Consider the following 20051-nt stretch of genomic DNA (forward strand, 5'->3'; position numbering starts at 1 on the left):
TTTCTATGTATAATATTTTCTGTTGTACCGATTGTCTGTCCCTGCAATTTTGTGAAGCCTTATAAATAAAATGATGGAGACATAATGTTCTTCCCTGTCGGGAAGAGTGTTCCTTCTTCACTTCAATGTGTCAGCGCAGGAGTAGCTGCTATGAAAGCTATGTCTTTCCAAGCTGGAAAAGTGCTAGCACTCAAAGCGTCTATCTGAGACCGCCAAAAGTAAGGATACTCTGTCACGTTAACATTCCAGGGAGAATGAATGTCCCGCTTTCTTTCTCATTTAAAATTTATAGAAGCCCTAGGCATGCAGTGGGCTGCTTTGACCCTGCCCTAAGTTCAGTAGAAGACAAATTTCACTTGGATGAGATAGGTCAGGTTGACATCCTCGCAGTTATGGTTGCAATGGGCCAAAGCATATTTGTGCATTGAGTCACGAAATAAAAAACTGTGGGTTACATTGCCAATAATTTCACCTGTTTCCAGTATTTCAGTGTGAATTAGAATAAAATAATGCAAAAATCTCTGAGACTAGAGATGGTCCATAAGATGCATCTAAAGTCAAGATGGGCTTTGTGGTGTTCATAGTAGTAAATCTGTGGCTTATAAAACAAAACACCCCATGCAGGAAGCCTGTAATTACCCATCTGTGTTATATTCACTATGTAAAGGACATATTTGTTTAATTCCACTGATTATGCATTTGTTTATTGAAGAGTTAATTATGGAATTTTTAGGGTCACATGCTCTTTCTTTCCTTTTAGATTTCCTGATAACGCTTCCAGTTATTTTTTTTCTAATTGAAGTCTTGCAAGAGATATCACAGTATCTGAGCAATCAGCAGTGATTCCAGTAATATATTGCCAGGGCAGACACAACAATCACCAGAGACAAGGTGGCACTGAAAGGCTCTATATAATAACCACCCCTGAAGTGGTTTGCAGTTAGTGACTCATTTACTATAACTAGAGGTTTTCATGGTGCTAAGTAAATGTCACTCCAATTTGAAGACATATTATAATGAAAAGAAAATTGTACTATAATATTAGACAAAGGATTCTATTTTATCGTGTTGTAGTTAATCAAAATAAGGAATAGTCAGACATCCGTTTTAGAATGTCGCAATATTCTGACCTGGAAACAGCAGAGTTCAAAAGCAAAGAAATATTCAATCATTGTTTCCATCACTCAACTGCATTTCTGCTGTCAAAATGCAATATTTAGTGGATTGGTGGGACTGGGAACCGATTTGCCCTTTTACATTAATGTTACGCTGAATGGCCATATCCACGCTTTAGAATGCCACAATTCTTGGGTATGGGTGAAAACCTGAATTGCCGTAATGCCAGAATTATTTGGTTCCCTGCAGCTCCCTCTGCTGTTTGGAGTCTTGAGTGACGCTGAAGCTTGCTGTGTTTTCTCTTCCTGTGTACAGTAGTGCACCGTAGCTATATATCATAGTTACGTACTCTCCCGGAATGTCCGGGAGATTCTCAAATTTCGGGGAGTCCTCCCGAACACCCGGGAGAGCAGGCAAACCTCCTGGTTACTGGCTGACCATTAGTTTAGTGACGGGGCGGGGCTTATGACACTATTTGTGCGTCGTTGTGGCCTCACCCACTGCTGTAATTGGCTAAAACTGTGTGACGTAATTTAGGGGGTGAGGCCAATAACACAATACTAAGATCCCGATTCTGGCAGCTGCAATGACCTGCCCCCTCTGTGAACTGCAGCTTGTCATTAGGCTGCAACTCATCCCTTCTCCCTGTGTCAAAAAGCCTATAACTTTAGTAGAGTGTTGAAATGCACTGTTCTGTGAAGTGCATCACATCTGCTTATATTATTTCCTGTCAATATTTTCTTTCACATTATGTAAACAGAGCATGTGATTTCTTAGAAGTCTAATGTATTAAATGTATGCAATTTTTTTTTTACCAAAACAAATATCTCCTAAGTAAGGATTGTTTTAACTGCACAAAATGGAAAGGAGGAAACATTTTAATAACCTCTAATATTGATGTGCAATTTTAATAATTAGCACTCTTAACTTTAGTAGAGGACTACTCTCTAGAAGCAAGGGGCGCTGCAGGAAGCTGACTTATTCTGGCTTTCCGCCATTCCAGCTTTTACCAAATTCCACAGTTTTCCAAATAGGCAAACAGTAAACACCCATCTAACCCATTCTTGCCAACTCTCTTGGAACCTAGGTAGGTCTCCCGGGAAAGTATGGCAGCCTTCCGCATATTGGATCCAAAATGGTGCGATTCATTGAACCCCGCTGTAAAATGACGTGCTTGCGCCATTACGTTTTGAGGGCGGGGCCAAAATGTCGCGATTTGCTGAGCCACGCCCCACACACGCCCACCTCCCCTCTTGAAGTATGGTCTAACCTTGCTTTAAAGCAGTGATCTTAAACCTGGTTCTCAGGACCCCTAGCAGTACATGTCTGCCATATCTTCTTGCTTTAGCAAAGGTGTATTCATTACTGACTGACACAGATGCACAGGTGGTATAATTATTTCCATTGTCACCTGGAAAACCTGCACTGTTAGTGGCCCAGAGGACTGGGTTTGAGAAACACTGCTCTAAAGTACTTATTTCCTTTTAATGTTATAAGTGATTATTTAATGTAAATAAGGCCAGTGGCGGAGAATCCAGGGGGGATGATCGGGGCCTGCGGCCACACACTATGTACAGGTCTGTGACGGCTGGGAGGCAGACAGATAATCCTGTCCGGCCGCTCTGATTGTGTTAACACAACCAGAGCATCTCTTCAGACACGGACCTGTACATAATGTGCAGCCACAGGAAGCCCACTACTGATAGAAGGGAAGAAGGGGGCAGGGACTATATAGCCCCCCCTGAAGAAAAATCTAGATCCACCCCTGAATGAGGCTGATTTGTTGTCTGTCAGTACTGGTAAAACACATACATATTGTTTAGTTCAATACTTCAAAGTTCTGCATTGTATTGCTGGCACCAGAATAAGATTACATAGTACTTACTAGAATGAGCCCTGGCTTTAATATTGGCCACTGGAATGCACTCTATAATCATCATCATAGTAATACATAGTACACTGGTCAGATGGTTTGCACTGTGCTCGACCATCTATCAGTTTCTCCTGGTCTAACTGGCACATCACCAAAACAGACTTGGTCAGGAGGCAGTAAGGACAGACATCCCTACATGACAAGTGAAACAAATTAAATGGTTAGGTCCTTTGTAAAGTATATTTAATCAAAGAATACAACATAAATCCTCCGATCTTACCACTTTTAAAAGCAAATGTTGATATTTCTAATTGAACATAAAATATATAACATTGGTGTTGAGCTACTTTAGAAAGTTGTTGTAATGTTTATAAAGGGCACATGGAGTCCCACCCGCCCCTCGCATACACTACAGCCCGGAAGCCACCATGCCCCGGAGCGCGCACTCCTGGGAGCTGACATTACTTGCGAGCGCGCCACTAGGTTAGAGGACGCGCGGCGCGGGCACGTGAACCTGGTGTCTGGGAGGTTCAGGGGTGGACTGAGGAGTAGGAGGGCGCACTCAGCTCTACTAGTAGTGTCACAGCTCGGAGAGAGTGAAGCAGCGCATCTCTCAGTGTGCCTGGGGCTCCAGGGTGAGTGACAGCACCTACTATGGTCAACGCTGAAAGTTTCTAGTTTAAACTCGAAGTTACAGCGAGTGTACAGGGGGAGGAAGGAGCCCTGTGCAGTGGACAAGGGCAGGTGTATTACGGCAGGAACCAGGTAAGGTATAGACGGGAGGGGAGTCCTACAGCTGGACGTCACTTAGTGCAGCATGGGGTAGCTGTTCATCCTGCAGCTTGGGAGGGTGGGTGTTATCTAACTGTGCAGCATCTGCTAATAGGGTAGTCTTTCACTACAATATGGACTGACAGGGGGGTTCCCCTCACCATTGGCAAAAATATGGGTACCCCATAACCATGCAGTATAGGGCTTATATTGGAGGGTACTCTCATCCTGCTGGGTGGGGCTTATGTGGGTGGGGTGCTCACACCCTGCAACATTGGGATTATGTGGGTGGCGCTCTCTCCTCCTGCAACATGGGGCTTATGTGGGTGGCGCTCTCTCCTGCAACATGGGGCTTATGTGGGTGGCGCTCTCTCCTGCAACATGGGGCTTATTCTGGTGGTGCGTTCTTCTCCTGCAACATGGGGCTTATTCTGGTGGTGCGCTCTTCTCCTGCAACATGGGGCTTATTCTGGTGGTGCGCTCTTCTCCTGCAACATGGGGCTTATTCTGGTGGTGCGCTCTTCTCCTGCAACATTGGGCTTATTCTGGTGGTGCGCTCTTCTCCTGCAACATGGGGCTTATTCTGGTGGTGCGCTCTTCTCCTGCAACATGGGGCTTATGTGGGTGGCGTGCTATTCTCCTGCAACACGGGGCTTATGTGGGTGGCGCGCTCTTCTCCTGCAACACGGGGCTTATGTGGGTGGTGCGCTCTCCTCCTGCAACACGGGGCTTATTCGGGTGGTGCGCTCTCCTCCTGCAACACGGGGCTTATTCGGGTGGGGCGCTCTCCTCCTGCGACACGCGGCTTATTCGGGTGGGGCGCTCTCCTCCTGCGACACGCGGCTTATTCGGGTGGGGCGCTCTCCTCCTGCGACACGCGGCTTATTCGGGTGGGGCGCTCTCCTCCTGCGACACGCGGCTTATTCGGGTGGGGCGCTCTCCTCCTGCGACACGCGGCTTATTCGGGTGGGGCGCTCTCCTCCTGCGACACGCGGCTTATTCGGGTGGGGCGCTCTCCTCCTGCGACACGCGGCTTATTCGGGTGGGGCGCTCTCCTCCTGCGACACGCGGCTTATTCGGGTGGGGCGCTCTCCTCCTGCGACACGCGGCTTATTCGGGTGGGGCGCTCTCCTCCTGCGACACGCGGCTTATTCGGGTGGGGCGCTCTCCTCCTGCGACACGCGGCTTATTCGGGTGGGGCGCTCTCCTCCTGCGACACGCGGCTTATTCGGGTGGGGCGCTCTCCTCCTGCGACACGCGGCTTATTCGGGTGGGGCGCTCTCCTCCTGCGACACGCGGCTTATTCGGGTGGGGCGCTCTCCTCCTGCGACACGCGGCTTATTCGGGTGGGGCGCTCTCCTCCTGCGACACGCGGCTTATTCGGGTGGGGCGCTCTCCTCCTGCGACACGCGGCTTATTCGGGTGGGGCGCTCTCCTCCTGCGACACGCGGCTTATTCGGGTGGGGCGCTCTCCTCCTGCGACACGCGGCTTATTCGGGTGGGGCGCTCTCCTCCTGCGACACGCGGCTTATTTGGGTGGCGCGCTCTCCTCTTGCAGCACGGGGCTTATTTGGGTGGTGCGCTCTCCTCTTGCAACACGGAGCTTATTTGGGTGGCGCGCTCTCCTCTTGCAACACAGGGCTTATTTGGGTGGTGCGCTCTCCTCCTGCAACACGGGGCTTATTCGGGTGGCGTGCTCTCCTTTATAGTAGGAGTAAGGTGCTCTGTCTGCACTATGGGCCTTTATATTGGGGGGGGGGGGAGAGTGCCTGCTTACCCTGCAACATGAGGCTGTATAGTGGAGGAGCATGGGCGTTATACGGGAGTACCATGGGTGGTATCCACACCTTGCAAAATTGACTAGTGTTACTTATCTTTCAGAACTGCAGATCTCTAGCATTTATCACTGTTCTTGGATGTATGTGAAACCGTTTTGCAGTGACAGTTGATGGGAGACCAGGTGCTATGGTATCTGCTTTCGGGCACTAATATGTAAATTCGTCACGTCCATCCAGTGTTTGATCCCTTTAATTTTGCTGCTGAAAACAGCTCATGAGACTGTAATTTGAGTTGGTTGTCCAGACGTTTGTATTTATGTATTGTTGTCCACTGACATTGAAGGAGTTACACACCCAGCGGATCATGCTTACCTGGTGATGTCATATAAACACATATCCTGAATGACACTTGATCCCCAGATGTATTAGATCAGGTGGTTATTTTTACTTGGGAAGACTATCGAGTTTGGAAACACATCCTTATGCCTGCAGTGTTTGATACTGTGTAATAAATCATCTGTCACTGTTTAGTTACAATGGGCACATCTATGATTGATCTATTTGGCTATTGTGGTCTTAAGCGGGCCTTGATTATGCACATTAGATGATAAATTCCTGTAAGCATATGTACAGCTTACAAGCTACCCAATAACCAGATATTTCTTCCCTCGCATGAGGAAAAGGGATTTCATATACACAAACATGTCACTTAGATGAGAATTATGTAAGATTAGTTGTCTTTTTTGTAATGCATAATGAGGATGTGTAGTTATTCTGCTAGTTGATAATCTATATAATGCAATTTCCTCTTGGTTGTTGTTCTCTTATATCCAACACCTTCTCTCTGTAAGGCTTGGTACACACTGGAGGTTTTTCAGCCAAGAACCGGGCCAAACACCCGATAAATGACAGTTTGGCCAGATATTGCATTAGTGTGTACTTGCACGATGGACGACAGTCGTTCCAAAATACTGTGCGTCGATTCATATGATTGTTCTGTTTGAAAATCTCGTTCCAATCGCCTTCTGATCCTGCAGTGTGTGTGAGTGTGAGTGTGTGTGTGCACTCGCACGGCTGTCTGCCCAGAGTCCAAAAGTTTTTTGTGTTATAATCCGATTGTCAGGAATGACCCACTACACAGCTCTTAGACCAGATCAGAAGGTAAATCTTGTATAGTGTGTACACATGAAGCAGCAAACTAATTGGAAATTCAGTCATAGGTAAAATTGTTGTAGATGACACATTGGATGGAAAATTCTATAGTGGTTACCTAGCCGAATATTTTTTTTTTATTTTTTTTGTTGGATATAGAAAAAATATGGATTCCTCCTTATTTGTTGCACAGTTAAAAAGGGTTTACTATGCACTTCTTTTGGAGATGTTTAGTATTAGCTTGGTCTGATGCAAAAAAAATAGGATACTGAAACTGATGCTTTCCCAGACCATAAAAGCCGCTCCATACTTTCTATTGGACGATGCATAAGGTAAATCAATAATATTAAAATGTTCCTGCTTACCCTTTTAATTTGGGGGCATTAGTATTCTGAAATATGTTGACATCCGCAATGTGAGTTAAAGATTTGTTAGTGTGGGAGGAGGGGCCTATCCTGGGGTCCACTTTCACCAATTGTGCTGGTCCCTTCCTTGGGACCCCCTTATCTGCGCTGTTGGGGTCCATGAAGAAATTGGACCTCCACAAATGAGGTCTCATAGGCCACAAGCTGATCGCTATCTCTGCTTCCTTCAATTCCACCCCGGCAGAACGGCCACAATGGCCTGAAGCAGTGTGATGATGGGAGTATGGCCTTAAAATAAATATCCTTAACAGTGCAAAGGGATGCAATCCAGGATAGGGACCTGCATAATTATGGAATGGTTGAGAAGGCTAACATTTGTAATTATTATTATTGAACTCCATGTAATTCAGAATTGTTGGCTGTAGTTTTGCTGAACAGCACCCTATTTATTATACAACCATGTGTATCCCCTTGGAACCCATTTCTATAAATTGTACCCCTTGTTTTTAACATAGCTGTTATTAAATACTCACCCCCCCCCCCCCCCCCCCCCACACACACACACACACACACACACACACACACACACGCGCACACGCACGTGCGAGACACATGAGTTATACAGCAGAAGAAAGGCTGTGCTAAAGCTGGATCAAGTGTGTTACAAAAAAAGAAGGAAGACAAGAAACATTTTGAGGTGAGACTCCGATCAAGGTATACAGCAATGGGAATAAGCACCTTTGCTCTGAGAAAAAAAAGCACCTTTTATCTAACAGGCGTACTGAGCAGTATGACGCCTCTATTGGCTGTTAAAATAATCTCTGTAATTTGCTAGTGATATAGAACAGAACTACTCGCATCTCAGCCGTCACCTCCGCCTCTGGCAGTTTCTCAGGCTCCTAGCAACCTCAGTTATGTTCATTGTTTCACCCAATCAGAGACAGAATAACAGAGGGCGTGTCCTCTCTCCAATCTGCCATTACTTATTATATTTGGAGTACCCCTGAACCGCCCAGCATGTATCCCCTGGGGATACGCGTGCCACCAGTTGAGGACCACTGCTGTAGAACAATGTTTTGTGCATCAGTGTTTACAGTTATTCTGCTACCTAATGGTAGCAGAAAATCAACCTGTTGATTTTACTTTGTGTCTATACACTAATTGCAGCCTAAACAAAATGTAATTCTTATTTTCCCAACGACTTAATTTGATGGGATCTTTTGCAGTTACTATTTATGTAACTATTCTCTATGGTGGTATATTTTTAAATACTTTGTTCCATAAAGAGGCTGCAAATTTGCAGATGTCCTGTAGTCTCCATTATAACTGTATTACAGCTCCCCTAGGACTGTGTACTCATTTGAGAGAAGACATCTTCTGTATTATAAAGGGTTCCATGTGCCTAAGCAGTAGATAAACCTGTTGGCTGGTTGGCAAGCTGATGAGAAGATATCTGTCCAATCCTAGGCTAACCTATCTGTGACCTGTACTGCCCTCGCTCTTCTATTAGGATCACTAGGAAGAAGAACAAAGAGGAAGCTCTTGGCTCCTTCTTTGAGGTCTACCTGTGTTCTAAGGAATGAATGCATATAGTGGCATGCTTCGGTATATCCCTGCAGTTTCACTTTATTTGTATTAATATTTCCAACCAACCTCCTTGTATGTGCTTTGCACATAAGTGATGAATGAGCCAAAAATTGTGCTTGCCTTCCCAGGAGAGCAAGACACTTATTCACAGCACAAGTATTCAGAAGCAGGACTTGGATCCCTTCTATGGCCGGGTTACTTTAGTAATCTCTGTTCATTGCATGATTAGCACTCTCGCTGTCAGCATTGAATGTTACCCAATTCCAAACAATGTCTTGCAACACTCCCTGGCAATGAAATGTAAAACTAAGCCAATTACTGTCTACAATTTTGGTATTTGCTGGTACTTTTTATGTACAAAATGGACATGAGACAAAGTCAAATTTCTTTTTCCTATTTTTGATTGTAAGATGCATTCTATTACTGTTACTTTGCATAACAGCGGCTGCTGGTCAGTGTGCTCGTTCTTTGTATGTGAAAAGCACCTTTCTGGTGGAGCAGCATTTTTATATAAACATTTTTAACTTTTTTTATTTCCTGCTCATGTTTTCTTATGTAAGGAGTTGGGACATCTTGAATCTGGCAGTTGGCAGGTTATTATAGCCAGGAAGTTACATAAATGTTTTTCTGTAGACTTTGCATCTATTTCCCGTTTATCTATCTTTGCTGCATTACACAGCTGCATCATGCATTTATCTGGGAAATATTACGATGTATGCTTTTGTAGCTGGTTTTAGAAGGTAAGAACCCTCTGTGATTTTGAATTCCAGCAACAGATGAGCTGTAGAGGACATTAAGCCATCACAGAAAGGATACCTTCGTTCTCCGTAACTGTTTCGGTATTGGTGCTTTGATATTTGAACCTAGGTAAGATAAACAACGGACATATCAAAAAAGCACAATATCCCTGATGACTCAGTTTCTTATGCAAATCACAGATTATAGTATCTCGGGAAAATTATTGGAAAGTTGACACCTCTTGATGTCTCTCAGCTGTGTTCATGGCTTTGTTGTCACAGAAATGGGGCATGCTGGTCATTGCAGATAACACTGATGAGTCCTTAGATTTTTAACTATAGTAAACAGTGTCTGTACTGTAAGTGTCTGGTTGTGTACTGTTCATGTGACTAGGACTGGCGCTGCTCCAGGCTGCCTTGATAAAGGTATCAGGAATAATTAGGCTCTCTTTTGAGGAGTTCCTACTGTGGAGACTGATGAGTTTTTGTCTGCTGTTACGTCAACCGTATGATGTAACAGCATACTGTGGGGATGTCTTGTTTAATCAATGTATGAAGCTCTTCTTTTTATACTTGTGTTAATGCATTTGTACTTGATAAACTGAAGTGTTATGTTGTTTTGTTTGTGTACATGACAGAATGACTTTTGTTTCTCTATGCTTTCTGCCTAACTATATCTCTTGAAACAAAACCAGAGAAAAACAAGCCCGCGCTCGGTATATCCCACATTATATATGGTACCAGCTGCTTGGCAATAAGCCCGCGCTCGGTATATCCCATATTGTATATGGTACCAGCTGCGTGGCAATATAAATGCCCATATATGTATACAAAACAAAATGACAGTTGTCAGCGCTTATCCTTCACACTGCATATCTGTATGTGTCTAGCAAAATGAAAACATGAGGTATTAGTTCATATTTTGATCAAAAGACTTAAGCCTGCATCCCAACATCAAGGGCAACTCACAATATGCAGGTCCTACACTGACCTATATGCTTTAAACACCATTAAAATGTAGTTAAAATCAAATGCACTCACCTCCCAGTTATAGGGGTTTACATCAGTATATATCTTGGCAGTTTTAAATTCCAGTAAACCTTCCATAATTTAGACATATTGCTTTTTTTAGTAGAAGTTGATGTAAAAGTAAGAAAATAAAAAATCCCCAAAAAACTTTATTATAAATTTACAAGCCAGTAACACAATCTTGGATTATTGCCTTTTTTTATCTGGTAGAGTATGTAATGTTGGAACCTGTATATTGTTTGAACTATCAAGTGTTTTACTAGACTGGCAGAGAGAAGAGAATGACAGGGAGATTTCCATGGAACTGACATTTATGTTTTATGCATGGTATATTTAAATTGAGGAAAACATGTCAGAAATGTGCAGTAATGAATTATACATCACAATTGTTTAACCCTTTTGTTTAGATCTCATGCTTTAAAAAAATAAAATAAAAAAAATAGCCTTGAGAATAGCAAGTTGAGATTCGGATACGATCATGTCAATCATCAGCTACGGAATTAGTGGCGCTATATAAAAACAGACAATTTGATAGAAGCCAATTAACCTACCAGTATGTTTTTGAAGTGTGGGAGGAAACCGGAGCACCCGGAGGAAAACCTCGCAAACACGGACATAAAAACGCCACAGGGAATCTAACTCATGACCCCAGTGCTGTGAGGCAGAGGTGCTAACCACTGAGCCACTGTACTGCCCAATAAATATAAAAGACTTGCCCTTGAAATAAAATCAATTTTTGGGCAAAGTTCCATTTCTCAGTCACTTGGCCAGTGGCTTTATACATTATCTAGTCCTGGAACGTTTATGTTCTTATAATGATCAGCCAGTGGAAATTTATATCGTGTGTATTATATTAATTTATTGAGCAGATTGGAAATTGTAGTGTACCAGCCATAAAATGCAGACCTTGTGGAGTAGGCTCCTCAGAATAAATAGGCTGTATGTTCTAGGACAAGTATCTCTCTGTCACTGATGGACCTAGGTTAATTGAAGCAGAGACTTCTAGGAAGTTAAGTGCGTCTGGAGTCAGCAGCTGGACATGAATCATTTAGAGGTGCTTTAAAGAGAGGGGTATTTCTAGCTGCGCCTCAAGGGTGGAAAGAGGAGGTGTTGTGTTAAGTGGTGGATAATTCCACAGCCAGAGCTAAATGTAGGATGTGAGGTGGCTTTAGTGGGAACAGGTGCAAGTATAAGTCTGTCTTTAGACAACATGAAAGGGGAAAGTGTTTTGTAGGATGTGAAGAGATTACTTGGAAAGCGGCAGAAATATCAGGAGTTTATAAGCTTTGGGCCTGTTAAATAGCTGGAGGTGATTTGTGTTCCATAAACCTGTCCTCGCTCTGATGTTAGGATCACTAGAAAGTGGACCAATGATGAGCAGGTATAATGCAGGTGTGGGAAGGAAGAGCAGAGATCAGGTAGAAATGGGAAGGTAGAGCAGAAATGCAGCAGGTGTCACCATATTGGAAAGTGTTGGGTGATTATTATTATTATTAATAATTTTTATTTATAGGGCGCCTCTAGGTGTCCATAGTACTGTACAGGGACAGACAAAATTACAATACAAGGTGAGACAGTACAGTAAACAATAAGCATAGTAACTCAGTGAGCTCAAAGCACAGCTAGGGGAGAGGTGAGGTGAAGGTCCGCATAGGACGGAGCCCAAGAGGGTGGGCACGGATGACGGGGAGAGGAGGGAGCGAGAGGGGATGGGGGGAAGAGGGTCCTCGAGGAGGAGGGCAAGGTAGCTGAAGAGTAGAGTTAAAAGTGGTGAAGACAGGAGGAGAGGTGACCCTGCTCAAAGGAGCGTACAATCTAAGGGGTGGGGTAGACAGAGACACGGGCGAGAGAGGGAGAGAAGAAGGAACGGAGGATAAGGGAAGGGGAAGAGGCAGAAGAAAAGGTAGGAAATGAAGTGGGAGACTGGAAGGCTTTAAGAAGAAGGTGGGTTAGTGATAGTTTAGTGTGGATTTATAAAAATCTACATCTGATAAAGATTATATTTTATGCAGATGAGTACTCTTACAGTAGCCAGGCACACCATGCTGCTGCCAATATCTGGTAATTTACCATACATAGCAGGAGTTTGGTTTGAATATTCCGCAATGATTTGCTAATTATTGGGCATGTTGGTAAATGTGGTCAGATGATGACCGCAGGTCACCACAATGGGCCTGTTTGCGCCGGCCCCAGTAATGCTGGAAGTCACCGGCCCATCTGGTTTGGCTACTAAATATTTCGCCAAATTGGACATTGACACGGTCATCTGGCTCTCACTGTTCAGCATTCGCTCTCTCTCCCCTGCATTGCATACTCGTTGAGCGGTATATCATGGTCCATTTGTAGAAGAAATCAGTTACATTATTGCAAATCACCACAGAAGTTATATAATACGGCTTCAATCAAAACGTGACTCCTAATCATGTCCATTATGGCATTATAGAGTTGCCACACCAGTGCCAGCTGTCCTGTATATCCAGGCTAAGGAATTCACCCACCCAAACCCAGGAAATCAGTGACTTTGTGGAAGAGAGGGTGGTGAACGTTACTTTCTGTGAAGGGAAACTCCTTGCTACACTAATAATGTGCAGCCATTAAAAGTGACTTATCTTTCTTTCAAATATTTGGTCTCAAGTCATTAGAATGTCACATTCCCAATTATATACCTAAACAATATCTGAGATATATTGATTAAAGGGGGAAGAAAGATCTAATATAAATAGAGGGTACTTGGGCAGTCAAGCTTCCACTTTTTTCGCCACCCTTTTTTGATTTACATTAGTAATAATGCCAGTGATTGTGCAGTATGCAAGTAATGTGACCGCTGTTAATAATATCCAGTCTCCTAGGATAACAGGCAGGTACAGAAAGAGATGATGAAGGCTAGCAGAAGTGAATTAAGCTGCACTGTTGCTAATGTAGCTTTGGTCCAGCTGTGTAAAGTTTGTGCTTGAAATGCTGAACTTGGTTTTAATGACTGGATGAATTTTCACCATAAGATGCTCTTTTATTTTATTTTTCATTTTTCATGTTTCACAGCCCTGTAAATGCTGTGAGATAAAATGAGTGCTGTAGGGCAAACATACAATAACATGCAGTCCAAGAGAGGGTGAGATGTACCTTCTCTTTAGAGCTTACAATCTAGGAGATATGCAGGATTGAACTGCGAGGCAGAAATGCGGATAGCAGCGCATACATCCTCCAAAAATGGATGTTTGTTTATGTAACTACATACATGCCCTGAAACTACATACATGCCCTGTCTGCAGTTTATTAGAAAACTTAAATGCGTATGCTAAATGGTTAGTGGCTGTATCTCTCTTCATTTGTTGTCAACCATGTCCTAGTCAGTGACACGTTATGTTAGAGCGGTAAGAAAGGCTTTCCTTGGAGAGGGATAAAGACATTTTATGATCTGATTTCATATTAGAAATATCAAAGTGCTTTTATTTGGCTATGTGTCCTGTCTGTATGTGTGTATATAGTTATGATTACAGTACACATATCCACCAGTTCATTGTTTTGGAATAACCCGCTGATCACTTGGTTGTATTCATTGCTTTACGTCTGACCAGCCCTTGTGTGTACAGATAGATAAAATAGGAGACATTTCCGGCTGTTTGGAAGTTCTTTCGGTTGACTAGTCTGCCAGTGACAGAAGTCTGTCTAATCATCGGCTGCCGTTGGATATTTGAAAAGCACCACTAAATCTGAACAAGAAAGCTCTTGTGTGTCTAATATTTGCTTATTGCCTATAAAACGGAACAGACTGAGATCCTGTGACACTCATTCATTCTCTATCTGCTAAGTGGGGCCCAGTACAGGAGTGTGTCTGTGAGTGATCAGTGAACTGGCATTTTATAGTAATTTGTGAGGCTAACTGGAGCAACATAAAGATAATAAGCATAATATATGAATACATATATGCATACTAAATGCTACCCCTTGCAGAGACATAGTACGGACCCTATCTGATATGTTGCAGTCTAGTAGAAGTGCAGTAGTATTATCCAGTAAGGTGTGCAGTGCTCTGTGTACCCATGGTCTCATCTCCACTTCATATATGGTAGGGAATATGAATTGTCTGTAAAGCGTTTGTAATATGTAAGCACCAGGTAAAAACTGTTGATGTCTCTTAAGCATTTTAATTGCTTGAGCGGTTTTTAAACCTCTGAAAGTAACGTCCAAAGCATTTAAACTCTATCCAATTGAAGATACCATATGCAGGTCCTGGCACATAGAGCGGTTTAAGTGCTTATTATGAACTTCGAGTTATAAAACTTTATACTTTTCCAGCTGTGATGAAAACGCTATAAACATTGGACACAAGTGCTCCTGAAGCTGGAGAAACACCTGTGACACCACCCTTAGGAGACATTCCAAGAAGAATGTGCTCATTGTTACATTTGTGCTTCACTTTGTATTCCGGTTGCTACTTGCTCTTTTTTTTGTGTGTTTTAAACTGGCTTTAAGAACCTGCAGATGCAACATCTAAATCCCACTTCACCTGTTTTATTGAAAACTGATTTTTGCGTTGCAGATCTCTAGCATTTATTTTTGATAACTCTGCCCAATTTAGCTTTGTTTTACAGAGTCTATGGCTATTTATGCCTCATGATGTCACCGGATCTTATTTATAATCTGAATTTTATAGGCTGCATTAGCCTAAATTTTGGTTCTATCCACAAACTGGCTGCCTCCACAATGTTTGGCTGTTCTGTGAGGGATAGTAACTAACTTTTACTCTAGTATTCCCTGTAATATAAGTGACATTGAGGTTGCGTGATCGCATGCCTGCCTTGCAGTGCTATGGCCATGGCTTAAATCCCACTATCTTTGTATACTCACCCTGGTTGTCTGAATATGGTAATGATATGACTGCTCTGCACATGCGAATAAAACAGAGAAATAAGGTTTTCAGATTAACATTTTCACTCTATTCTGAATAGTTTCACAGCAATACAATGAAAATGCATCATACATTTGTTATTTTACTCTTGCACTCTAAAATGTGTTATTAGATCTTCTCTCCATTTACAGTAGATCAGGAATAGGAGGATGCACAGCAACGCTGTGGATTGCCTTGCCATGGTCGATAGGGCATTTCCTGGCATGGGAACGGTGCTTGTGCCCTGTGTATGTTACATCAGAATATTGTAGGCATCTAGTGCCAAGATCCCGAATCTGTGACTGCACTCTCTCCCCCTTATGTTATGACTCATGAGTTTTCTCTTCATCCTGTGAGCCCTTCACACGTGTCTTCAGCAGTGTGACTCTACTCGCCACCCGTCACTTGACTAATAACTCTTCACCCTTTATTCTATACTTGCATTGACAATGTGTATTCTTTTTAACCCCACCCCCTGGAACTTGTACAGATGATCTTTAATGTCTATCTACAAACCATGTCTTATCTGTAATGGTTCTGCACACTATTTTTGTGGAGGGTATATTTTCACTCACTGTTTCACTATAGTTTGACATAGACTGTGTCATTTATTGCAGTAGAGGAAAAAAGCAGTAATGCAATATATTATATTTATAGTTTGTCTTATAAACCCTGGAAGGGTCAAAGTTTTGGCTGTAGTGATCGCTAAAAACCTGTGCGCGAAAGTTGCCTATTCATCTTGTTGGGTGCTGTAACGTCTGTAGTGTAGGTGCAATGAGTTGGAATATTTCACCTTCTGTGTGTGGTGTTGTACAGCTCTGCAGAATAGGATGCTGCTGTAAATAAATGAATTAAAAATTAGCTGGTTAAATGTGGGTTTGGTTTTGAAGTTTGGTCAAAAGTGCATATAATTTGGCCTGGAAACCTTTATCCAAATTTGGAAACCCAAAAAATGGGTTTATCACGTTCAAGCTGTTTATTGTATAGACAAGATATGTGTAGAGGTGCTTGGCCTGACAGCCTAAATCTCTGAAATCAGTATGGAGGACCTTTCATTGACTGTGCTTCTAATGTTGTTATTGGTTCCAGTATGTACTGGTGCCTGCCCCCTGCAAAAATCCATTGCTTCGATAATCAATAGTGCTGTACCTGGAAGACCGCAGAGTCTCGCGCTTGCTCTCTCGCGCGCAAAGTGGATGTGTTTATATAGTTCTGATAAAACCCAGTGCTCTATTAAACCGCACCCCTCCCTCTGTGCCATACATGCTTTAGGCATTATATAAATGAGCTGTTGATATGGGAGCACTTTCTGTGACGCTAAACTAGTGACCATGCTAGCAGCTTGAGGTCATGGGATGCTCCTGCCAATACACGAGCTGTTGATGTTTGTTATTGCTCATGAATTTCCATAGCCCCCAGCTGATGGCTGACTTCATGCTGGCATGTAATATATAACGTATTAGCAGTAAAGGCAGCACACCACAAGACGGCAAGAAGTTACTACAAGATCATTTGACCAGGTGTGTATTGCATCACAAGTAGGATTTCAATGTTTTGGGAGCACCTTCCCCTTCAGGTGCAAAACTAATTCTATATAGAATAGACTGGCATACATTCCCCAATATGTTACATCCAAAGAAGGGGGATGAGACCCACCCCCTAAAATTGTTGTCCACCTTGTGACCCTACTTGTCGTATGAAATAAACCAGCTCAGATGAGCTTTGTAGGAATTCTTTGTCCTGTAGAGTTTTGCTTCAATCGATTCTTTGAAGTTTGGTGAACAGGTCTTAAAAGAGAGACACAGTGCATATATACCCTATATTAACATTTGTTTATTCGGGAATGTAAAATATAGACAAAACTACTGCAGTAACAGATGTTTATTTATATGCTGTCTTTTCCGATATGATTGATGTGATGCTGTTGGTATGTTCTAAGAAGAAAATGCATTGAAGATTTTTATTCTATTTTTTTATAGCACAATTGAGCATTCGATATAACACTCTATAGAGCCTTACTTCTTGCAAATGTGTGTTCATTCAAAGAAAATTCTTTAGTTTGAGAGCTTTACCCCCCCGCTCCACTATTGGACATTCCCCTTCACTGGGGCTCCCATGATTTTGAAATGGGAAAAAATGGGGCACAGTACAATATAGTAAAGAAAGCTACCCATTACCCTGTGCCCTGTTAATATGGGTTTCTCAGTGTTCATGATCATGGAAAAGACAAGTATTGTGAGTAAATTATTTCCGTGGAGAAAAGGGGAAAACCAGGACACAGTGGATCCCTTTATGTCACACGTAGGTCTATTGCTTGAGCCATCAACATCTTTGTGATTAGTGCTGCTGCCCTGTCTGACTGCCTGTATGCACTAGTAACCTTCAGCTGTAAGATGTCCCTTGAAAGGGAAGAAAGTAAAAAACGAAAAAACAAAACCTAATTCTGATTTGTGGTATATTTGGTTTGTAAGGTTTTAGATTGTAAAGATTTTGCTTCACTATGAAAATTGATGCATCTGTGTTAAAGTAATGATTTGGCAGAGTATCGTTGGATGTAAAGTAATAGGTGAAATGACACACACATACTTGGGTGTGATTAGCTGATATTACTTTAAACGTACACCTTGTATTCTGATAAGGGATAGCAAGGTAGCTAGGCAGAATGATTAGCAGTATATGGAACAAACGCTGAACCTTCTCCATTGGTGGATTTAGAACACGATGATGATGAAACTACATTGTTAAAAAGGTTTAAGCACAAAGCTTATGTATAAATTCTTATGGAACACAGTAGGTGTTGTTCTGGGATGGTAGAATCAATATTTCTTCATGCACTGTGCTTGATTCACCCTACCAGTGGAAGTGTAAAAAAATAAGAGTCCTGTAAAGGGATTTACTTTCATAGACAAAGGTGTGTGTATGTAATATATATATATATATATATATATATATATATATATATATATATATATATATATATATATATAAATATATATATATATATATATATATTATCTTTCAGTGTAGACATTTTAGTTTTGTTTGCAGTGACTACCTATAATTAGTGAGCTGAGCTCTTACCTTTTTGATTTCATTGCTTGTTCCGTATAATGTACAATATATGCATTGTTATCTTTTGATGTTGTACAAATGAAGGATAATGATAATATTGAATCTTTTAATGCAGCAGTTCTTGAGTGGGGACACTGGGAGCTTTTCCTGTAGCTGCTAAAATGTTCACGGTTTCCTTGCATTTAGGACACAGAGGGGGATTTGACTGACGCAGAGTACCTCTGGAAGAGTTGTGAAGGTCTCCAGGGATATCCGCAATGTTTAGGTACCGTATTGCCTGGTAATGATGGCAGCTGAACATTGCACAGTATTGAATTCCCTCTACGTCGCTGGTGGCTGCACTCAGAGATCGCAGCAAATCTTAGAGTAGCCCAGCTCTGATGATGTGAGTGCTTCCTGCTTTTCTTCTCTGTGGACAGTGGCTGGTGGGGAGATTGACTGGGGCGGTACACCTGTCAATCCATAACGCGGGTGTCCTAAGGCGAGCTCAGGGAGGACAGAAATCTCCCATGGAGCAGATGGGCCAATAGCCACTCTGCCGAATGACTGTTCTAGATCATGGAGTGGCGGCTGGAATTGATGTATGTCAGCAGCATAAAAACAAACCCAAAGCTGCAAACTAATACTAACTGGGAGTTCCTCTGTGCTAGTTGCCGGTCAGTGAAGTGTTGTATTCTATCTAGTATATCCATGGCAGTTGTGGGAAAAAAAAGTATATTTTTATTTGTAATTTGCGCTGGTGTATACCCTGATCCCTCTTAATGTGGCCACCATAGCTTGGTGGTTATGTTGGCAGAAATTTTAACATTTTCTATTAGAATCGCTGTTCTAAACTTGCTCTATGTGTAAACAGTTGACAAAATAGGAATAATGCATCATTGTGCTGTATGTGCTGAGAGCAAATGGATTTTTAGGATTGTAAGTTATATATGGCTTGAGGTGGAATCCCTTACACTAAATCTGTTCTCCTCCCAATGATACATTGATAGTGATACCTTCACCGGAACTACATAACCGGGACATATCCCAATCACCTTTGTTGCTGGGTATATCTGATGGTAGTCGTAAGTTGCTGTTTCTCCTGTCACAGAGGGAGATGAGCTGTGCTGCAGGTGAATCGATACACGTCCCAGATATTGGCCTGGTTTAGAGTTGGACGGATGTCCATTTGCACAGAGGAAATATGTAACTTTCGTAACACCTATAACTCTGTGCATACACACCACTGACGTTCATATCGAACGAATCTCACACCTATGACCACTTGCGCTTGTAGAGGCGGGTCAGAAGCAGGCGTTTATGTAAGTTCAGTGCAGTAAGGTCTTGGAGATGCAATTTACCCACAACCCCTTAGAGATTCGTCTAATTTATCCTTGCACAAATCTTTTAAGACGCTTTTTTTTTTTTTTTTTTTAATTGTTTTTTGATACGTCTTTGCATGTCAGGCCTTGTACAGTTTTCTGAGTTGATCATGAAAGTCACATATTAGGATATGTGTTGCTGAAAGGTTTCCTGTGTATACAGACAAGCTGCAATTTTAAGCTCAACTCCTAACTCAAATAAATTGAGACTGGTGGGATGCAGGGAACCCCCCAAAAATACTGTTATTGGAATGGGAGTGGTGGGTAGTAGAAGGGATTTTATAAAATGGGGAAAAATCCTTTTTAATCTGTGTGATTTGCT

General features: G+C 42.4%; 1 protein-coding gene across 2 annotated transcripts in view; it reads left to right on the plus strand.

Moving 5' to 3' along the window:
- The first annotated feature begins 3449 nt into the window (after positions 1-3449).
- SVIL (supervillin) overlaps positions 3450-20051 on the plus strand; it is a 158243-nt gene continuing 141641 nt past the window's right edge. The window contains exon 1 of one of the 2 annotated variants that reach the window (XM_075212021.1): positions 3450-3624. The gene's annotated coding sequence lies outside the window, so the exon portion shown is untranslated. Of the gene's footprint in view, positions 3625-3673; positions 3755-20051 lie in introns of those variants that run through there. The other variant, XM_075212023.1, reaches the window with a different exon arrangement.

The sequence above is a fragment of the Mixophyes fleayi genome, chromosome 5, assembly GCF_038048845.1.
Source record: "Mixophyes fleayi isolate aMixFle1 chromosome 5, aMixFle1.hap1, whole genome shotgun sequence".
Lineage (NCBI taxonomy): Eukaryota > Metazoa > Chordata > Amphibia > Anura > Limnodynastidae > Mixophyes > Mixophyes fleayi.